The 24,094-nt window shown below is 39.4% G+C and overlaps 1 non-coding gene across 1 annotated transcript; it reads right to left on the bottom strand.

Moving 5' to 3' along the window:
- Positions 1-10,696: 10,696 nt before the first annotated feature.
- LOC122030655 lies at positions 10,697-10,802 on the bottom strand. Its single transcript, XR_006125524.1, has one exon. It is a non-coding gene; the product is annotated as a small nucleolar RNA R71 (small nucleolar RNA).
- Positions 10,803-24,094: the final 13,292 nt, after the last annotated feature.

Raw genomic sequence — 24,094 nt, 5'->3', positions numbered from 1 at the left:
CTGGGAATTGTTCGGAGCTCGTACGACGGGTTTTGAGAGGATCAATTTCGGGTTAAGATAAAGCCTGTTTGGGGTACCCGTTTAAGTGAGGAAAAGTTTTAATTATATATTCCTTTTCTTTTATTCCTTCTCCCCCAAAACGCCGAACCCGATTCTAATTCCTCTCCTCCCCTCTCTGCCCCGACGCGATCCCGATCTCCCCTCACTTCCTTCTCTGTTCTCTCTCGCGGACGATCGGCGCCAACGAGAGCAAGGCTTCAGCTCCGGCGATTTTCCTTTTGCCGGCATCGATCCTTTAGCTCAGATCTAGCCGAAGCCTTCTCCTTCTCGCTCTAATCTCTCTGTTCTCTCACGGGGACGAACCGACGCCGAGCGTGGACGAGCCGACGCCGACGATCGCCGGTGTAGATCTATCTTCGGAGCTTGCCGGAGATCAATCAAGGAGGCATGAATCATCTTGATTTCCTCTGCTCAACCCTTCCCCGATCTTTCTTCTCGTTTCTACCGGCCCTCTCTTCCCCGATCCGATCGTCGGCTTGAAGATGCCCTAGGGTTTCAAAGGAGAGAGAGATCGGATCCAATTACTTGCTGTAACCCACAGATCAGTTCTGGGATGTTTCCTTCTTTGCTGTGATTGAGGTTTCGGTTGAAGTGGGGAAGAATTTCAGCAGAGTTGCTGTGGTTTCTTTGATCCAGCAAGGAAATTCCTCTCACTGTGCCGTCAGCAGAGATTTTAGATCAGTGAGGTGAGTTCTATTCCCTGTGAGCTACATGGATGTGGATTATGGGTACATTACTTGATCGTGTGTTGATTTTAATTAGGGTTCTGTGGCTTCTTAGTTTCGGCAGTAGCCTCATCTAACAGATTTCTTTGTTTCAGCATCAACAGCGGCTGAAGTGAGGTAAGGTGTATAAGAGTTGTTCTCTATGTATTGAATTAGGGTTAGGTTTGAATTGAATTTTGGTTGGAACATGTTGTAGATCATGTTTCGAATTTGAATATTAGTTTGATGATCTTGTTCTAGATGGATTAGGTTAAGTGTGATTGATTAGTTATTTATGTGTAGGTTTGATTGGAGGTTGTAATTGGTTAGTTGATTGTGATTAGATATAATTGTTTGAATTAATCTAATGGGGGGTAATTAGGGTTACGGAAATTAACCCTAATTAACTGTTAGATTTAAATTGGGAAGGTTGAGATGATATTGATTAGGGTTTTGCCCTAATTTGTTATTAGGGATTTTATTTAGCTATTCTTTTGGATTTAGCTAAATAAAATATATATATTGTTTCACACAGGACTCTGATTCGAGACGGGCGTCTCAACGTTAGATTTGGCGTGATACTACCTGCTATTTGAGGCGGGTACCCTTTGACTTATCTCTTGATAGTGTCTTTTGATATGTGCAGTTTATATATACTTACTAGTGATTGGTAGATTTAGCACTTCCCTGGTTATAGGTTATTCGATACCTGTAGACGGTTACTAGTGATTGGTAGTTCAACACTTCCCCTAGATTTAGGTTTGGTTGATACTTGATACATGCTTCTACTGTTATCTGCTATACATTAGGCTGGTATACCTTTACTTCTTACCATGTGTATATGTGTTCGTGGATATGGATATTTATAGTGCTTCACTATACTGGATTAGTTGTTATACATATTAGATATGTGATGTTGGATTCATATTGCTTATCTCGTTGTTATATATGTGTTCTTGGATTTATGCTGCTTCTATCAGGGTTATTTATGTGTGTACCTTTTTGACACACATATATATGGAGGAGGATATGTTCAGGTATGACATATTGTAGCCGCACGCACCATATCGCATGATTGCATGCTGGGCGATTGACGACTCCATTGTTGTTGAGCTCGTCGGCCAGCTACATGGACCTCTACACACGTGACCACTGCATGGGTAGTGGCACAGCACTTAGGGTGTGTATGGTAGGTTGCTCGGTGGTGCACCGCCGGGGTGCTCATGGGTAACACGATACAGCGGGGTTGCAGCCGGGGTCCCTCCCCGTCATTGTGTACCGGGAGATCAGAGCATTGCGCTCCCTCACTATATCTGAGGTAGGAGGATAGGTGTACTCCGACAGCATTCCGTCCACTTGGTCATTCATCAGGAGTAGTGACGGCAGAGTGCACGGTGTCACAGCCCTACCCACTCGGTCTCACCATTGTGTGTGAGATGGCTGACTGGCTGACAGGGGCGACCATGTCATATTGCATCATATGCACATATTGCATTTATTGTGATTGTTGCATATTGGATGATGCACTTGGGTGACTGCATATGATTGACATGCATATAGGATACATGCTTATTTGCTCTGACTATCTTTGTCTGTGTATGTCCACAGTCATTTGCCCAAGCCTCGCAGGTGAGTACAGTTTATTTCAGTTATGCATTTTCTTATTATTCTTGCTATAGACTGTACTTTATGCCTATTGCTGGTTATTACAGTTTATTTCAGCTATGCATATCTGTTATACTGTTAGGAGACTGTACCATAGGTTGTACTGTTAGGAAACTATACTGTAGGCTCTATGGTTTAGTGTACTGTACCATAGGATGTTACTGGTGGTTATATGTTGCTGTACATATCTATTGGATTACATGCTGAGTTCTTCGAACTCACCCCGTTGTTACTATTTTTCAGGTTGAGGCCATCAGGAGAGATTCCAGTCGCTAGCCCCTTTATCGCGAGGATTTCCTGTTGTCGGGATCTGTTTTGTTTTTGCATCTTATATACTTGTGATGTGGGTTTTGTATTGTGGACTTTATATCGAACACTTGGGTTTACTACTTTTGGTTTTCCGCTGCGGATATATTTTCATTACTTCGTGGATTTTGTCTTTCTTCGTTGTAGCGGAGTAGGATGTTTACATATATCTTCGAGGATTCTATATCATTCTTTCTTTATATAACTGCGTGGATTGTTCATATTATATCTGTGCGGAAATGTTGAATATAACTGCGTGGATTGTTTCTTATTTGTATTGTATTATTCCGGCCGTGTGTGGCCGAGGTATAGAGATATATGTATTCTGGATTCATATTGTCACCCGTACAGGGGAGATGCTGCCGAAATTTCTTCGGACAGGGACTACCTGGGGCGTGACAATATGAACACGCAAATGTTGGGAGAAGGCCCCTAATTAAGAATGAGAAGTACCTCAGCCATCCAAGGGAAAGAAATAAGGAAGAAGCAACAACATCAACCCGAGGAGGAAAATTCGTGCCTCCATGGGTATAGTCAGTGGAAATAGAGATGGGATCGAACTAAAGACTTTAAACAAGCATTTCTTGGGAGGCAACCCAAGGGTTCTTTTAGTTAGATTCATGTTCACTTTTCTTTTGTTAGTGTTTCTAATCTTTTGTTACTTTGTTTTCAGGTTGTATATAACCTCCATGAGCTAGAAATGATCATTTCATGGGTGTGGAGGTATTGGAGAAGTCAGAAAGGAGAAAATTTAGCACTTCTGGACCTTACAGAACCGACCATATGACTTCACACGACTATGTGATACAAACAGAAAAGGAGAAGCATTTGGTCGTGTGAGTTCACCCAAGGAGAAGATAGACAAGGCTGTGTGATCTCACACGACCGTGCGGAAATTCTAGAGAGAAAGAAGAAGGCAATTGTGTGAAACACACGACCGTGTGAACTCAATAGTGGAGGAAAAGAACTCGGTCGTGTGGTACACGCGACCGTGTGAAACCAGCTGAGGGGAAGACTTCACTGCCCGTGTCATATGACACAGTCGTGTGGATATAGCCATGAAAAGGAAGACTTGTGCCATGTCAATCCACACGGCCGTGTGGGGCATCTAGACTGGGCCGTGTCTATAAGACACAACCATGCCAAGGCTGTGTCGGTCACACACCCAAGCCGAATTCCTTTTCTCCATTCCTTCTCATCTACAAACCTTCTTCTTCTACTCCTCAGATCTAGATCTAAAACTCATTTTTCTCCAAGAACTAGAAATAGATCTAGATCTAGATCAAAAACTTTGATTCTTCTCCTCCTCCTTTCTTAAGATCTATTTCTCTTTTCATATGACCTCACTTCTCTGATTAATCACCTTTCCCTCTCTTAACTTGATATCATGTCTCATCTATTGAAAAGACTCTGAAAGGGAAGTGGTGTAATACCCACTAAGCTTGTAAGATAAATATATGAATGTGGGATTTAACCTTAGAAAATAATAGGAAATGAGTTGAACCAAAAAGGAAATAAAAAGAAATAAAAATAGGGAGAGGTCAAGGATTGAACCTTGAACCTCTTATATTATATTGCATAGAATTAATGGGTAATAACCAGTTGGGATAGGAATAATATGTTGATAACAAAGGAGGGAAACTTATGATAAAGATGAGAGTAAAAGCTAGCCAAAAGGAAACAAGAAAAGAGCAAGAGAAAGGCAACTTGCCTTCCTCCCTTCCTCTCCCTCTTCCTCTTTGATTTTGCCGAAATGTTTAAAGAGGAATTAAGGGGATTCATTCCCCCTTATTTCACCATGAATGATGAGGATAAATAAATAAATAAAAATAAAAATAAAATAGAAAAAAAAGGCTAAGGGAGAAGGAAAGCAAAAACTAAGTTGGCTACCTCTTCCCCCTTAACATAAAAGAGAATATGTAAAGGGAAAAATTCTATTTTCTCTCATTTTTCTCATTCTCTCCTCTCCCTCACCGAAACCTCAGTTCCCCTCTCCTCCATTTTCGGCCCCAAGCCAAGGTTTTCTCCTAAGAAAACCTAAGATACAAGGAGGACTTAGCAAGGGAATCAAGGGAAAGGAACTAGAAGGAGAGGCTACTTCTTCTTCACCATACCTTAGATCCACAACCGAAAAGGATGTAAGCTTTCCCCATACCTGTGGTACAAGGCTTTTATGTGCTTTTCGGATTTTAAGAAGATTTTAAAACCTAGAAACAAGTTTGAGAAAATTCGGCCAAGAAGAGCTTTCAAAATCTAATGGTGTTTAAACTAGTCTTCACTACATGATGGATTTTTCTATGCTATGTAAAGGGGTTCTTCTTCATACTTTTATACCTATATGATGCTTGATCAGAGGAGTACTGAACCCTAGAATTTCGGCCAAAAATATTCTTAAGAGGCTAGGGAAAATCTATTGTTTTACCCAACTAGTACAAGGTTCTCCCTATGAAATATTAAGGATCATGTATTAGTTTTCCTTCCTTAGAAGATATTTGAAACTAAGAGAAAACCCACTCATATGATTCGGTCAAGAAAGGGTTTAGGGTTAGGAAGACCTTGAAATTTAAATAACCATGCTCATGTGATAGAATACAAAGATCTTAAAGGATTTGTATGCTTGAATATTGCTAGAATTTCATGAACTCCTTCTTAGGGTTTTTCAGCCATGATGAGATGGATGGCTTAGAAAAGCTTAAACAAAATATTAATATGCTCAAGACCTCTGTGCTATTTAGATATGAAAGTTGGTTAATGCCCTCATGCTTAATTAGGGTGTAGAAAAATTAGTTGCATGACATATAACATGTATGACCACAAGGGGTCCTAGCTTATTCATGAACCAATTTGTATACATGTTTCTTAGTAACTTTTGCCATGAAACTTACTTAGGTTCTTCATGCTTTAGGCCACTTAAAAACCTAGCTAAGGAATGGTAGGTTTCGGCCACGAGAAAAAAATAAGAGAAAAAGAGGAAAAGAAACCTAGAAAGCCTAAGACACAATTCATATGTATACTCATTATGCTTGTCCTTATACATGCTATGAAACTTGTATAAATTCTCATGCTTTTAGGCTATTTGAAGCAAGTTCATATTCTGTGAGTTTCGGCCAAGTAGGGTTTAAAAGACCTAGAGGCCTTAGAAATGAAACCAACTGTGTTAAAAGTACTTATTATGAAAATAGGATAATGTGTTGATTGTTTCACATGCTTGTATAATTTTTCCATGACCTAAATGAACCCTTGAATGCTTTGGTCATGAAGGAATAGATGCCCTAGAAACCCTAGGACTTAAATTAAATATGCTCATGTCACTCTACATGAAATATGACAAGTAGAAAGCCAAGGTTCAATTGCTATATGTTGTTTTATGACCTAAAATGATGCTAGGGTATGTTTCGGCCATAACTATTGTATGATGCCTTGTATGAATTTATACATAATGTTAGTCCAAGTTCACATGCTTGTATGCTTGTTTGAAGCCCTAATGAGAACTTGTTAAATTTCGGCCATGACATATGTTAAGGGCTTGAAGAGCTTAGGAACCAATTCAAATGTGTCAAATGTGCTTACCTTGTTCCTTGGTAAAAATGTTATAAATATGATTTAAAGTTGTCCATGCTTTTATGTCATATGGAACCTTGTTTCACACCTTAAGGTTTCGGCCATGTAAAAAAATTAGGGACTTGAGGAACTTACAAACTAAGTTAATCATGTTTATAATGCTTCCTATGAAAATGTTATGATGATAATTTAGGTGCCACATGCTTGGATGTTGTGTTTAACCTAAATTGAGCTCTAAAGGGTTTCAGCCACAAGGGTTTAGGAAGCTTAAAACCAAGATAAATATGATACCATGTTTCCTATGATAGGATAATCACAAGATACACCCTTATGCTTAATATGTATGCTTGTGATTTATGACTTATGATATGATATGCATGCTTTTATGATATGATATGCTTTGTGCTTAAAATATGCATGCTTATGTTATGATATGAGGTTAAATTATGCATGCTTTGATGCTATGTTTAGTGCTTAAAATATGCATGCTTTCATGATATGTTATGTGGTTAAATCATGCATGCTTGATGATATGCTTTATGCTTAAGATATGCATGTTTTTATGATCTATGCCTAAGTGATGCATATTGTTATGACATACATCATGATGTATGCCTAAGTGATGCATACCTTTATGATATGATGTATGCCTAAGTGATGCATACCTTTATGACATGATGTATGCCTAAGTGATGCATACCTTTATGATATGATGTATGCCTAAGTGATGCATACCTTTATGACATGATGTATGCCTAAGTGATGCATACTTTTATGATATGATGTGTGCCTAAGTGATGCATGCTTTTATGATACATGATATGTATGACATGTACTTTACTTTATATGTGAGTGGCTTGTACCAAGGGTGGGCTCCATAAGCGCCCCGGGGACTAAGGACCTCGTTAGGGATGGGCTCCTAAGTGCCCCTAGGACTAAGGGCCTAGTATGTTTGCCTCGTAGGGTTCAAGACTTGCTACCTTGGACCTACAAGGTTGCGCGCAATATGTAAGTGGTACATAGCCGGGATCCCCCTTATGTTGAGATTATTTTCAAGTATATATGTAAAAGAAAATGGTTTTAAAGATCATGAGACATACACATGTTTTTCGGATACATGTTTTCCAAAATCATATTGCATACACCTTATGATTATGCTATGTTTCATGTTATGCTCTTGATTATGATATGCCATGATAAGGTATGATTATGTTATGTTCATGCTATACCTTATAGACATGTTTCGGCCATGGATTTGTTGATGCTTGATATATAAATTTCGGCCATGGATATGATGATACCTTGATGTACATGTTTCGACCATAGTATGATGCTTTGATATACATGTTTCGGCCATGCTTTGATATACCATGATACTTGTTTGTTATGCCATGTCTAGCTATGTTTTATGCAATGCACTATGTATATGTTTCGGCCATGATGATGCTTGATATGCTATGACTAGTTGTGATTATATTATGATGCATGATATGTTTGAATAGAATGCTATGTTATGCCATGATTAGTTGAAATTATGACTTGTTGATGCATTCTTGATTATGTGCTGATTGTTGGTTTTAGTGAGTAGGAAAGGAACTTACTGAGCCATGAGTGCTCATAGCTTACTTTCCTTGTACCACAGATAAAGGAAAAAGCTGGATGAGTTAGAGGAGCAGCAGGAGGGGCAACGAAGATGTGTGTGGCAGTGGCTAGGCAACCAAATAAATAAGAACCTGCTTAAAGTTTCTTTAAAGAACTATGCATTGGTATTTTATGACTTGTGATACCTAAACATGTGTGGCTTGACATTATGATTCTACTAGATTTGATGTTATGATTTTGATGCCATGTGATAGTATAGTTCAAAAGAAATTTAAAAGAAAAGTTTTATTAAAACTATGAAAATTATTTTAAGTCTTCCGCTGTTTTAAAAAGAAAAATTTATACGTAGAGTATCGTAGCCCCGTCCCTTAGGGTAGCAGGGAGGGCGGGCGTTACAAGTGGTGGATCTAGCGGAGGAAAGGAACCACCAAGGGAAAAGGGCAAGGAGAAAGCTACGGTAAAGGGAAAAGGCAAGAGGATAGCACGCGACGAAGGTATGAATTTCATATTGTCTTTGAAACTGATGAACATAAATCTATATATGATATTCTTGTCACTAGAACGATTGTGTGCACACGATACATGGATCCAACTACAATAGATGCTTTAGGAATTAGAGGTAATATAGATTTGATGATTAGTGCTTTTGAATGGAATGATATGATTCACATCTACCCACATATCCTCAAATTGTCTTTGAATTTTTAAGCTCAATAGATGTCTACTACTCTAATGAGGATGATTATATTGGAAAAATTAGTTTTAGATTAATGAATCAAGAATTTCAGTGGACATTTAGTGACTTTAAAAATTGTTTTGGCCTACCCACCGGTTTCTCTCATAGGTTTGATCCTATATTTAATTGGAATAGTTTTTGGAGCTCAATTAACGGATTAGACAACTCTTATGAGCCCTCTAGAGCTAAGGCTTCCCATATGCAGAATTCCATCTTTAGATATTTACACCATGTCATGAGTAAAACCATCTTTGGTAGAGGGGATAACGTTGGAGTCTTTAGGAAAGTGGAACTTTATGCTCTTTGAGCTATGTTAAATAAGATTGACTTTGATTCCGATTTCTATTTTCTGCAAAACCTCGTGAGAGTCGGGAAAGTAGCCTCGTGATTGATTGTTTTTGGCGGATTAATCACCCAAATAGCTATAAATCTGGTTATAATCTTGATGAGTTAGAAATATTCATGGCAACAACATGATCGATATAGATGCATGCCTTTCCATGAATATGATTTGCTGGGATGGGGATGGGTTTACCTTTCCTATGAGAGACGAGTTTCCGTTACCTCTTCCTTGTCCCAAGCGGACCTTAGTTCGCAACCCCGCTAATTGGGTGATCACACATTCTATTCCCAAGTCTATTCCCTCCTTGTCTAAAGACACCGAACCCCACCTTGAGCTCTTGTCATCTGGACACCCGCAGCCATCCGGACATCCGAAACCTGCTAAGCACTTTTTTACCTATGGTACGGGTCATTCCAATTCGACTTTTCTGACTTCCGTACCTCTTTAAACTCGCTTCACAAGAAGCATGAGGCCCAACGACAAATGTTGGAGGGCCACTTCACTTTGTCAGCTGATCAGTTTCAAGAGGTGCGTGATCATTTTTAGTTCACTAGGAACATCCAAGTTTGTCTAAGATTATGACAATGACTAGGCTAGAATGAGAGAATTCATGGAGGGCATGAGTGTCACTAGTCAACAAGTAGACATCCTCTACGAATACCATAGGATCCTTTGTCAGTCTCCGGACTTCCCTAGTTTTCCTTCTTTCCTATCATGTAGACCTCCCTTTCCTCGCCCTCCACCTCCATTTTGATTTCATCAGGACGATGAAGAGTTTAAGTCTGTTGAAGGGGGGGGGGTTGTTTGCACAACCTCAATTTTCTATTTCTCTTTTATATTTTAACACTTTACTTTCAGTATTTCCATTTGTTTTGTTTCTTTTGCATTTTGATTTCTTTGCTTGCTTTCAATTTTTGACGCATCGTTAGTGCTTATAACCAGTCCCTGTGGGTTCGATATCTTTTTTTACTAACGACGAAACTGTGCACTTGCTGTATCGTAATAAGTTTTTGGCGTCGTTGCTGGAGACTGCGCTTATAACATTAGCGATAATCATTTGAGTTAGATTAAACTTTTCTTTCTTTTCTTTTTCATACTTGTAACTAGTCTCAGAAATTTTGTTTTGGTAATTTCTCATATTGCATTCCTTATTTTTTTTCTGCAATATTTCTTTTGCAATTCAAATTCTGCAATTTATATTTCCAGCACTTCCAGTTTGTGATTGAAATATTTGCAATCCTATTCTCGTATGCATAGATCTAACTTTGCAGGAGATCTATTGACCCTGAGATTGACAAAACTTATCATAGAAGAAGAATCTTGTAAATACTTCAACAAGAATAAGAACTTTCACATATGGTAGGCAAACCTCTGCAGGATTACACAACACCATACGCATGTGGGATTTGGTCTAGCATCATCATACCACACATTGAACCAATAATTTTGAAATAAAACCTACGATAATCACTATGGTATAACAGAACCAATTTAGGGGTAGACCACATAAAGCTCCGAATCAACATCTTGAAGTCTTTTATGAAATCTATGGTACAATGAAAATGAACGGTAGAGGCAATGAGACTATTATCGTTTGGGTTTTCTTTGAATGATAGAGCCAAACAGTGGTTAAATTCCTACCAGCCAATAGCATATTAACTTGGGAGCAATGCGAGCCACAATTTCTGGGCAAATTCTATTCTCCTAGGAAAACTGCTCATATGAGAAATTTGATAGCAAGCTTCAAACAGTCAGACTCTGAATCACTATTTGAAGCATGAGATAGATTTAACAATATCCTCAGACAATGCCCACATCACAAACTTAAAAGTTACCCCCATCAATTAATGTAAAAGGAGTAAGGAGTTTCTTTGGACATGCTGGATTCTATAGGCATTTCATCAAGGATTTTCAAAAATCTCCAAGCCACTAACTAATTTGTTGATTAAAGATGTTGAATTTTGTTTTGATGATGATTGCATGAAGGCTTTTAAAAAGATTAAAATGCTCTTACTTCAGCTCTAGTAATGCAAGCCCCAGATTGGGAGCTCCCATTTGAAATTATGTGTGACACCAGTGACTTTGCAGTAGGAGTAGTTTTGGGGCAAAGAAAGAACAAGCTTTTACATGCAATCCACTATGCAAGCAAGACACTAGATGTAGCCCAAGTAACTATTCCACTACAGAAAAAGAATTTCTAGCGGTAGTCTTTGCGTTTGACAAGTTCAGATCCAATCTAGTGAGTTCAAAAGTTATAGTGTATACTGATCATTCTGTCATTCGATATTTACTTGGCAAGAAAGATGTCAAACCATGGCCTATCAAGTGGATATTACCTCTTTAGGAATTTAATTTATAAATCAGAGACAAGAAAGGGGCAGAAAATGTTGGATCGTGAAACGTCGATAGAGGGGGGGTGAATATCAATTCGAAAAAACCACGTTGTAAAGAGTTAAGCGCAGCGGAATTAAAAACAATAGACAAATGAACACGGTGTTTTTACATCGTTCGGAGCCTGTGACGACTCCTACTCGAAGGCTCGTACTCCGTGAGTACTTTCGTTGGGCAATTTACTAGCAATTCGAAATGATAATTACAAAGGCAGTACAAGAAATGCTAATAAACAGTAAAACAAAGCTATACCGACAGAAGGAAAGCTACAAAGAAAAGAGTGCGTTGTCGGAGCTTCGTTAGCGTCGTTGGAGCGCTAAGCAGTAGAGCAAGCAGTCTAAGAGTTCTGAGTTGATGTTGAAGCTCCACCCCTGGGGCTTCTTTTATATACTGCTCCGGGCGCCTGGATCCCTTCCGGGCGCCCTGGTGCGACGTGGCAAGTCTAATTAGCGAACTCCACGTGGCGACGACTCGGCTTGGATAAAATTCGCCTCCGGGCGCCCGGACCCCTCTTCTCCAGAAAATCCTTCTCCTGCAAGAAAAGGTTAATCCGAGGCAAATATACCCTGCAACACAAATTGTTAGCACAGTTTTAAAGATAAGCAAATTGAGTATGAATTAGCAAAATAGAGTATGACTTAGATTCCGTCATTCCGAGACCGGAATCTAGTCACGATCTCGACTTAGATATCCGAAATGGATCTAAGCCGGATCGACGCCTAATGTTCCCTTCCCGGAAACGCGTCCTCGCAGTCACTCCTCTCCAGTGACTTACCTCACTTACCTGCCAGACGCCCGGTCAGCCCGTCGACCCGTCTGGACTTCGTGCCAGCTATCCGGTCAGCCCGTCGACCTAGCTGGACTTCATGCCTAAGCGTCCGATCAGCCCGTCAACCCGCTTGGACTTCGTGCCAGCTATCCGGTCAGCCCGTCGACCTAGCTGGGCTTCGTGCCAGACATCCGGTCAGCCCGTCAACCTGTCCGGACTTCTCCTACACACTCGATCAAAGTGTTAGACAACAACCTAACTTAACCTAATTTGTCATTTATCAAAACCTGGGTTAAATCGTTAGTGCTAACCGCACCAACAATCTCTCCCTTTTTGATGGAATGACAACCTGTTTAAGTTAGTGAAAACATATGCAAGAAAATAACAACATGCATTTATATGGATTTTAAAGTTAGTTTGTATTTTCAGTTTGGTTTTAGCTAATTAGCTAACTTAACCACCTAACCCTCCCCCTTTGACATTCATCAAAAGAACTAATGTCAAGTAAGAATAAATACAGACTTCAGACAAAATAATGTCAAGTTAACCTAGGGGAGTTAAAAATTAAAAGATAGTTTTACCTTTACTTCTTAAATCCTTGAAAAAAGACAGTCTTGAAAAATAGCTGATTTATAACTTAGTAAAAATTTTAAGTTTGCAAACACCACTTTCAAAAGGTAATTTTCAACACTAAGTTTTTGCAAATTAAATTATAAAAATTAAGTTAAACCTAATTTTTCAGAACTGGATTCAGGATAATTTTCAAAACATTAAGAAAAGTGATTTTGAATTTTGGTAAAGTAAAATGAAGGAGTTTTCAAAATAATTTTGTAAAATTCTTTTTCCAAAATCAAATTTTCAAAGTTCAAAAGTACTAGTTTCAAAACCATGGTTTAAAATACTTGAAAAATTCAATTTTCAAAGACTAAGTAAAAAGGATAAAAAGTTTGTGATTTTAAAAAAAAAATCACAATTTTAAACAAGTTGTTTTTAAACTTTGATTTTCAAAATTAAGTTTAAAATTCAATTTGGAAAACTAAAGTAGTTTTATTTCTCCCCCTGAACCTGACATTAAATCAAATGTCTAACCAGTTTGTTACTGACTGACTTATCAGAAGATAGCAGCTTTCACTTGGTTAGTCAAGTTAAGTTCAACCTTAACTTGATTAATGTATATTTTGTATTTAACGCCTAGACTTATAACGAAGCACTGAGATAAGCATCTTAAGTCTTAGGCAAGTGGCCTATGCATCTCACCCCTTTCTATGTTCGTCAAACACAAGCAAGGTAAGCCTAGGGTGTCGGTGAGATGCTCACAAACTAGTCCTATGGGTACATGCTTTCTAAGGATGTTGAACTAGTGTAAGGCTAAAAGTATTTTTTTTAAATCTAAAAATAGGAAAGTTTTGAAAATGAACCATGTTTAACCTATAATTTGAGAACAATCATTTTGAAAATATTTTTGAAATTCAAAACTCCTAGTCTATTAGGCACATTCCTTGTTTTCTACGCAAATTGCTAAATTCACTTTCTGGGAGTGGTTTGGTGAATATGTTAGCTAAGTTTGACTTGGACTCAATGTATTTGAGCTCAATGTCACCCTTAGTTGTTAGCTAGAGCCCTAGAGCCAATAATTTGATAATTGTATTATGGACTTATTGTATCATATTCTTTTATTAATAAAGACATTTGTTTGGTTATTATACTTACTTGTATTGGTGCCAAATAAACTAAGTATAATAACATCCTTGAGTAGAAGGTTCTTACCTATATCAATCGATTGGTTGAATCGATAGTGAGATGATATAGGGAACACTACTCTAAATCATTCCTAGTAGAGTATTAACATTCAGGGACAATGTTAATGCAATAAGACTAGCATGTAGGTCATCTCGATGACTTGATCTCACAAGTCATGGATATAGAGATATCAAGTTGACACATGGGTATGCATTAGATAATGTATACTGAATGACCTGCCATGAGAAAGTATCATTGATCGTTATATGAGTGTCATATACTTTCTCATGTGGCTATTAGTATGACTACTAGTCCTTAGACCTGAAGTCACCATGGTTCCCTACATAAGGAGTTATGTACTTTGGTTTCGTCAAACGTCACCTGTAACTGGGTGGACTATAAAGGTGATTACTGGGTATGTAACAAATTATGCGGAGGGATGTGAGTGATGTAGATGGGATCTATCCCTCCTATATGACGGGAGAGACATCAGTATTCTTGATAGAGTGAGACCACGAATTGCATGGCCATGCCCAAATGAGTCAATATAGGATATTGAGCTCATTTGATTTAGTGAGTCTACTTGGAGTTCAAGATTTAGATTGATTAGAGGATGACACGGTCTATGCCTCACATTGATCAATCTAGATGTCTAGGATAGAAGGACACTTGTCATATATTGTGAGGAGTCACAATTAGTAGTCACAAGGTGATGTTGGATCTCAACATTTCTTGTAACTTGTGTAGCAATGATGTATTGCTAGATGCCGCTCATTGCTTATGTTTCTAAAGGAGTTTAGAAACATTGCCAACGTTACAAGAACATATTGGGTCACACACAAAGAACAAGTGGATGGAGATTGGGTTCATATGATGAACGAATTGGATTAGATTCATATGATGCACCAAAGATTGGATTCAAATTAGACTTATTAAGTTAGACTTAATTAGATTCAATTGTTGAATGAGTCTAATTTAAATTTGATTCATTGAGTCAATTTATATTAATGAATTGAGATTCATTAAATTAAAATTGACTTGAATCAAAGGTTGGATTTAACACAACAAGGAAGATAATTGGTCAATTTTGACTTGACTAAATGGAAGTTGAAACATCAAGTTTGACTTGATGTATTGCCACATCATGAAGGTTGACTCATCCTACATGGCATGACTAACATTGCCACATCATCTCCACCTCATGAGGTATGCCACCTAATGGAGGTTACACATCTCATGCCATTTAATGTGGCCGGCCACATTAATGAGGGAGGTTACATGGTGTGGCCGGCCACACTAATGTAGTGTGGAAGTTTTTGTTTTTGTGTATTGATGTGTGCATTCATTCTATCATCTTCTTCCTTGGCCTTTCTTCCTCCTTGTTGTGGTTGCCGTGAGCTTTCATCAAAGGAGAAGGTGGTTGAGTGAGTCCAAAAGAATAAGGAAGGGTGAAGGTCACAAAGGAGGATACTACTTCTTGAGTGTATGAGATTTCTTTTGCATCCTCTCTTTTTCTTCCTTTCAAATCCTACCCGAGAGCCCTAGAAAGTGCTAGCACACTTGGGGTGCTCTCTTCTCCATCCTTGAGTGTTAGAGAACACTTCTTGTTCGCGTGGATATCACTAGAGAGTTGTCTACGTTGACAACTTTGAGATCCGGCGTACCTTGGACTTGCGGGATTGCGAAGGGCACACATCGAAGGTATAAAAATGTTTTTCCTTTGTAGATCTACTGTAGATCAAAATTTAAAACACGTACTCGTATTTTTGAAAGTTTTTCTTCGCACGAGATCCAGTGGCATGGGTGATTCGGGGTTTCCGCGACGCGAAAAGCGGTTTTCGCGGCCCGAAAAACCAACAGTGCTATCAGAGCCATGTGCGAAGCTTGTACGAGTTTAGTTTTTGTTTTTATGACAAAAAAATTCAGTTCTGTGATATTCTGTAATTTTATGGTTTTTAGAGTTTTATGGGTATTTTTCTCGTAGAAGCGAAGCACAAGTGTTTCAGCACTTGTAGGCTTTGACTACTAAGAAGAATTTTCCAAAACGGCAAAGTTTCGCCCCAAATTTTTTTGGGACAGCGGGCTTAGGCGCTATTGGATCGCTTAGGAGCAACTCGCGATGGTTAGATCGCGGGTAAGGGTACTTCCCCTAAACCCGCAAGGGGATTTGCTCCCCGATTGCGCCCGAAATCGCTAATCGGGACCGCCGGGAAAAATTTACCCATAAAATTGAAAAATTATGAAAAATTACAGAAAATTATGAAAAATATATAATTTAGAATTATATATTGATTTTGTGATAGTCATGGCCCAATAGACCCAATTGGATTAGAAATTTGTGTTGTAATTTATAATACGGCCTGCGCGCCGTCATTTGTGATTGCGTGTGCTGTATATCATTCGCGACCTGCGCGTCATGCCTCTCTTTTATATATTCTTGTTGTAAATTAGATTTAGATTCGAATGTAACTCGAGTTTCAAAATTGTAATGTACAAAATTGGAGCGGTGGAAGGTCCACTCGAGACGGAGTTACGAGGAGGGCGCGAGCAACACGAGGTGGTCAAAGGAAGAAGCTTGAGAAGCTGTTGACCTTAGGTTGACCATTCGATCTTCTCATTGGCTTGAGAAGATTGTAGTGTTGGGTTTTTCGGGCCGCGAAAACCCCGAATCACCCAAAGCCGTAGATCCGTGCAAGGAAAATCGAACGAAAATTACGAGTACAAGTTTTTAAATATCTAGATCTACTCCTAGATCTATGTGTTAAGAAGTATACCTTGAAGCGTGCCCTTTCGCGTTCCCGCTCGTCCAAGGAATTGCCGGAACTCTAGACCGTCAAGCGTCGGTCCTCTAGAAATATCCACACGGACACGTAGGTGGAAACCTCACACAAAGGTGCGCTAGCACCTTGGTAGGATTCGGCCAAGCAAGGAGGAGAGGGAGAGGGAGAGCTTGAGGAAGAAGAAAGGAGTGAATGAGGAGTTCAAAGAAAATGAATTTCATTAACCCCCTAAAGTGGCCGGCCACCTCTCCAAGAGTAACCCCCATTTCTCATTTAATGCCTCATTAAAGAGAATGGGTATGTAACTCCCATGAGGTGGCACACCATGATGATGTGGAACATCATCATTGGTCCACATAATGCCAACTCACCAATGAAGTGGCAAAAGGTCAAGTCAAAATTGACCTTTGGTCTTCCTTCTCAAGTCAAGTCAAACTTGACCCAATCTCTACCATGGTTGATCTAATCCAACCATTTGATTCGAGCCAAGTTAATATAATGAATCTAATTCATTAAATTAAATTGATTTAATAAGTCATAATCTAAATTAGATTCATCGAATACATGAATCAACTTGAGTCCAACTCAATTAGCCCAATTAGGATTACTTTTAATCGAATTTGATTCATCAAATGAATCTAATTCTCTTGGTTCATCATATGAACCAAATCTCCATCTAATTGTCCTTAGTGTGTGACCCTATAGGTTCTTGTAACGTTGGCAATGCCCTAAACCCATTTAGGAGCATAAGTAATGAGTGGTATCTAGCAACACATTATTACTACCCAAGTTACAAGAATGTCGAGATCCGACATCACCTTGTGACTACTAATTGTGACTCTTCACAATATATGACAAGTGCTCTTCTATCCTAGACATCTAGATTGATCAATGTGAGGCATAGACCGTGTCATCCTCTGACCAGTCTAAATCTTGAACTCCAAGTAGACTCACTAAATCAAATGAGCTCAATATCCCATATTGACTCATTTGGGCATGACCATGCACTTCGTGGTCTCACTCTATAAAGAATACCGATGTCTCTCTCGTCATATAGGAGGGATAGATCCCATGTACATCACTCACATCCCTCTGCATAATTTGTTATATACCCAGTAATCGCTTTTATAGTCCACCCAGTTACGGGTGACGTTTGACGAAACCGAAGTACATAACTCCTTATGTAGGGATCTATGGTGACTTCAGGTCTAAGGACTAGTAGTCATACTAATAGCCACATGAGAAAGTATATGACACTCATTAAACGATCCATGATACTTTCGCATGGCGGGTCATTCAGTATATATTCTCTAATGTATACCCATGTGTCAACTTGATATCTCTATATCCATGACTTGTGAGATCAAGTCATCGAGTTGACCTACATGCTAGTCTTATTGCATTAACATTGTCCCTGAATGTTAATACTCGACTAGGAATGATTAAGAGTAGTGTTCCCTATATCATCTCACTATCGGTTCAACTAACCGATTGATATAGGTGAGAACCATCTACTCAAGGACATTATTATACTTAATTTATTTGGCACCAATACAAGTAAGTATAATAACCAAAATCCAAATGCCTTTATTAATATACAAGAATATGATACAATGAGTCCATACAATCATCAAATGATTGGCTCTAGGGCTCTAACTAACAATCTCCCACTAGCACTAGTGCCAATCAGTATAGGCTCTAAGGCCTAATGACCTAGTGTGACCATCATGCTTTCTCTGTGCCAAAGCCTTGGTCAAGGGATCTGCGATGTTAGCCTCTGTAGGTACTCTGCAAATCTTTACATCTCCTCTATCGATAATCTCTCGAATGAGATGGAAGCGCCGTAGTATGTGCTTAGTCCGCTGGTGTGAGCGAGGTTCCTTCGCCTGTGCTATAGCTCCATTGTTGTCACAATAGAGCTCAACTAGGTTAGCGATGCTAGGAACCACCCCAAGTTCAGTGATGAACTTGCGAATCCAAACTGCCTCCTTTACTGCCTCTGATGCAGGAATATACTCGGCTTCTGTTGTAGAATCAGCTACTGTATCCTGCTTCGAACTCTTCCAGCTGACATTAATGCAAACCCGACTGCGATCTATAGTCATCTTGGTCGGTCTGGAAGCCAGCATCACTGTAACCCTTTACAGCTTGCTCATCATTGCCTCCATATATCAAGAAATATGTTTTAGTCCTTCTTAAGTACTTAAGAATATTCTTGACCGCTATCCAGTGACTTTCACCTGGATCTGACTGGTATCTGCTCGTCTTGCTCAAAGCATACGAGACATCAGGTCGAGTACATAGCATGGCGTACATGATCGATCCTATGGCTGAGGCATAAGGGATCTGATCCATGCGGTCTCTCTCCTCTCTAGAAGAGGGACCTTGAGTCTTCGAAAGACTCACACCATGTGACATCGGCAGAAATCCCTTCTTGGAGTTCTGAATGGCAAACCGAAGGAGTACCTTGTCAATATATGTACTCTGACTTATACCAAGCAATCTCTTAGATCTATCTCTATAGATCTGTATCCCTAGAATGCGGGATGCCTCACCTAAATCCTTCATTGAGAAGCAACTCCCTAGCCAAGTCTTGACAGAGTGAAGTAAAGGGATGTCCTTCCCAATGAGTAGTATGTCATCCACATACAATATGAGGAAGACAACTGTGTTCTCTACAACCTTCTTGTAGACACAAGGTTCATCTTCGTTCTTGATGAAACCAAACTGTTTGATTGCATCATCGAATCGAAGATTCTAGCTCCGAGAAACTTGCTTTAGTCCATAAATGGACCTATGCAGCTTGCATACTCTAATAGTATGCTGTGGATCTACAAAACCCTCAGGTTGTGTTATGTACACATCCTCGAGCAGGTTTCCATTCAGAAACACGGTTTTGACATCCATCTGCCATATCTCATAGTCATGGTAGGCTGCAATAGCAAGCATGATCCGAATGGACTTAAACATCGCTACTGGAGAAAAGGTTTCATCATAGTTAATACCATGAATCTGCTTGAAATCTTTAGCTACCAAGCGACCCTTATAAATAAGTCCATCCATGTCAGTCTTTCTCTTAAAGACCCACTTGCACCCAATGGGTTTTACCCCTTCAGGTGGATCAACCAAAGTCCATACTTGGTTGGTGTACATGGATTCCATTTCGGATCTCATGGCCTCTAGCCATTTCTCAGAATCTGGTCTCATCACAGCTTCCTGATAGGTGGTAGGCTCATCCTCTATGAGCACAATGTCATCATGGTCAGACAAGAGAAATGAGTATCTCTCAGGCTGACGATGTACCCTATCAGACCTGCGAAGAGGAATGTCTACTTGAACCGGTTGTTGTTCCTCAACTCCATTTGGAACAACATCATCCACAACACTTTGTGGTTCCAGTTCAATTTCCATCGAGGCATCAGTGCTATTGTTCGCATCTTGAAATTCTTCAAGATCGAACGCGCTCCCACTAGTCTTTCTAGAAACAAAGTCCCTTTCTAGAAAGACCCCAGTCTTTGCCACAACTACCTTGTGCTGACTGAGAATGTAGAAGTAATATCCCTTAGTTTCCTTGGGATATCCGATGAAATAGCACTTGTCGGATTTGGGTCCTAATTTGTCTGAGACTTGACGTCGTACGTGTCACTGACCCGGCCTCTCGACCATACAAGAAATTTCGACAGTACGTAAGCCTCACAGCCCCAAATCCTCATGAAAGACACCTGGACATCTCTCCCAGTCCATATCCTATATGGTGTCTTTATCACGGCCTTGGAAGAAACTCGGTTGAGAATGAAAGCTGCCGTGTCTAGAGCATATCCCCATAGATATGTCGGAAGATCTGTGTGACTCATCATAGATCGTACCATATCTAATATGGTACGATTCCTCCTTTCGGATACACCATTTCACTGTGGTGTTCCAGGAGAAGTGAGTAGAGATAAAATCCCACACTCAGCTAAGTAGTCACGAAACTCATGGCTTAAGTATTCACCACCTCGATCTGATCGAAGTACCTTAATACTCTTGCCAAGCTGGTTCTGTACTTCATTCTTGAATTCTTTGAACTTTTCAAAGGATTCAGACTTATGTGTCATCAAGTACACATAACCATATCTACTGAAGTCATCAGTAAATGTGATGAAGTATCTATAACTGCCTCTAGCAACTACATTGAAAGGGTCATATACATCACTATGTATGAGTCCTAACAAATCAGTCGCTCTCTCGCTGTGCCCACTAAAGGGAGTCTTGGTCATCTTGCCTCGTAGGCATGACTCGCATATCTCATATGATTCAAAATCAAATGAGTCCAGCAAACCACCTTTATGGTGTTAGTTAGAGCCCTAGAGCCAATCATTTGATGATTGTATGGACTCATTGTATCATATTCTTGTATATTAATAAAGGCATTTGTTTGGTTATTATACTTATTTGTATTAGTACCAAATAGACTAAGTATAATAGCGTCCTTGAGTAGAAGGTTCATACCTATATCAATCGATTAGTTGAATCGATAGTGAGATGATAAAGGGAACACTACTCTAAATCATTCCTAGTCGAGTATTAACATTCAGGGACAATGTTAATGCAATAAGACTAGCATGTAGGTCAGCTCGATGACTTGATCTCACAAGTCATGGATATAGAGATATCAAACTGACACATGGGTATACATTGGAGAATGTATACTGAATGACCCGCCATGAGAAAGTATCATGGATCGTTATATGAGTGTCATATACTTTCTCATGTGGCTATTAGTATGACTATTAGTCCTTAGACCTGAAGTCACCATGGATCCCTACATAAGGAGTTATGTACTTTGGTTTCGTTAAACGTCACCCGTAACAGGGTGAACTATAAAGGCGATTACTGGGTATGTAACAAATTATGCAGAGGGATGTGAGTGATGTAGATGAGATCTATCCCTCCCATATGACGGGAGCGACATCAATATTCTTGATAGAGTTAGACCACGAAGTGCATGGCCATGCCCAAATGAGTCAACATTAGATGTTGAACTCATTTGATCGAGTGAGTCTACTTGGAGTTCAAGATTTAGATTGATTAGAAGATGACATTGTCTATGCCTCATATTGATCAATCTAGATGTCTAGGATAGAAGGACAATGTCACATATTTTGTGAGGAGTCACAATTGGTAGTCACAAGGTGATGTCAGATCTCGACATTCTTGTAACTTGGGTAGTAATGATGTGTTGCTAGATACCGCTCATTACTTATTCTCCTAAATGGGTTTAGGGCATTGCCAACGTTACAAGAACCTATAGGGTCACACACTAAGGACAATTAGATGGAGATTTGGTTCATATGATGAACTAAGAGGATTAGATTCATTTGATGAATCATATTGGATTAAGAGTAATCCAAATTGGGCTAATTGAGTTGGACTCAAGTTGATTCATGTATTCAATGAGTCTAATTTAGATTATGACTCATTAAATCAACTTAATTTAATGAATTAGATTCATTATATTAAGTTGGCTTGAATCATATGGTTGGATTAGATCAACCATGAGAGAGATTTGATCAAGTTTGACTTGATTTGAGAGGAAGAGAAAAAGTCATGTTTGACTTGACTTTTTCCACATCACTAGTGAGTTGGCAAGATGTAGACCAATAGGATTGCTCCACATCATCAATGTGTGCCACCTCATGGAGGTTACAAGCCTCCATAGCATTTAATGTGGCCGGCCCACATTAAATGAGGAGTTACACTTGTTTCCATGTCATTTAGTGAGGTGGTAAGATGTGGACCAATAGTGTTGATCCACATCATCCTAGAGTGCCACCTCATGGGGGTTACAACTCTTTAATGGCTCCACATTAATTGCACTTAATGTGGAAATGGGAGTTACACATGTGAAGGTGGCCGGCCACTTGAATGTGTAGAATAATTTTCATTTTGAAATTATTCCATGATTCATTCCTTCTTCTTCCTCCTAGAGTTTTTCTTGCACTCTCCCTCTCCTCCTTCCTTGGCTGAACCACATAGGTGCTAGCACACCTTGGTTTTTGGTCACCTCCATCTAGTGTGTCCGTGTGGATACTTCTAGAGGACCGTGCGCTTGACGGTCTTGAGATCCGGCAACATTTGGACGAGCGGGATTCGCGTGGGGCGCGCATCAAGGGTAATGATCTTAACTTTAGTGTAGATCTAAAGTTTTTACAAACTCGTACAAGAAAAGGTTTTTCGAAAAAGTTTTGTTTACGAATCTTTGCACGAGATCCATGGGTTTGGGTGACTCGGGGTTTCCGCGACGCGAAAAAGCGATTTTCGCGGCCCGACGAACCCAACATATGGAGCTGGGATAAGCGCTTGTCATTTATATGACCTAAGCGACAGTGCCAGAGATAGGTGTGGTTCATATCGTTCGATTTGAACCTCTTGGTACTAACGTTATAGATAGAGCTCTCTAGGTCTAGAATATAGAGTCCGTTCATCAGAGGTGCACTACAATAGAACATATCGTTTAAATAGACAGAACAACATTTGTTCTTTATTATAAACGAGAATCCTTTCTTGTCCAAACAAGAAACTGATATAATGTTCTTAGTCAATGCAGGCACATAACAACAATCGTCTAACTCTAGTATAAGCCCAGAGGGCAGAGATAGAAAATAAGTCCCTACAGCAACAGCAGCAACCCGTGCTCCATTGCCTACTCGTAGGTCTATCTCGCCCTTTGTCAATACTCTGCTATTTCTCAGTGCATGTACATTAGTACAAATGTGCGAAGCACATCCGGTATCTAATACCCACGATGAAGAAATAGAGAGGTTGACTTCTATAACATTTATACCTGAAGTAGAAATCTTATTTTTCTTCTTGTTAAGATCTTCCAGGTATCCTTGAAGTCTCTTCAAGTCTCGCTTGTCCTTGATATAGTTGACGAAGATGTTCAACCATATCGTAGCACACATCAACTCATGTTGCTTCAAGCTCGAGTTCATGGTTGCGAGCATTAGACAGACACATCTAATGCGTCATCTTGATGCTTCTTGTAAGCATCCCGGTCAGCTCGCATGTCTAGGACGTACAGTTTACGTTCCCGGGTGAGAACTATTCTCGTGTTCCTGTACCAGTCCAGGAAATTTGCTCCTTCTTAAGGACAGAACGCAGGGAGAAAGAGTTCGTATTCGACGTCATGGTTATCTACAACAAAAATTTGCAGAAATAAATATCATATTCTTTTAAAATCATTTAATTATGCCTTTAATTAAATGATACTCCCACTGAATTCTATAATTCTTGTGGGACAAGATCCACATCATACTAACCCTTGAGTTAGCTTTGGCTAATACGCCCAAGGCTTAGTATGATCGGTAGGTAACGATTACCAATTACATCTCTATGCAACTCTTGTTTATAAAATCAATATCCGCATTTATATTAAAACTCGAGTTAGCTTTG

The sequence above is a fragment of the Zingiber officinale genome, chromosome 10B (genome assembly GCF_018446385.1).
Source record: "Zingiber officinale cultivar Zhangliang chromosome 10B, Zo_v1.1, whole genome shotgun sequence".
NCBI lineage: Eukaryota > Viridiplantae > Streptophyta > Magnoliopsida > Zingiberales > Zingiberaceae > Zingiber > Zingiber officinale.
The sequence above is the reverse complement of the archived record's forward strand: the minus strand, read 5'-3'. Positions and strand labels throughout refer to the sequence as shown.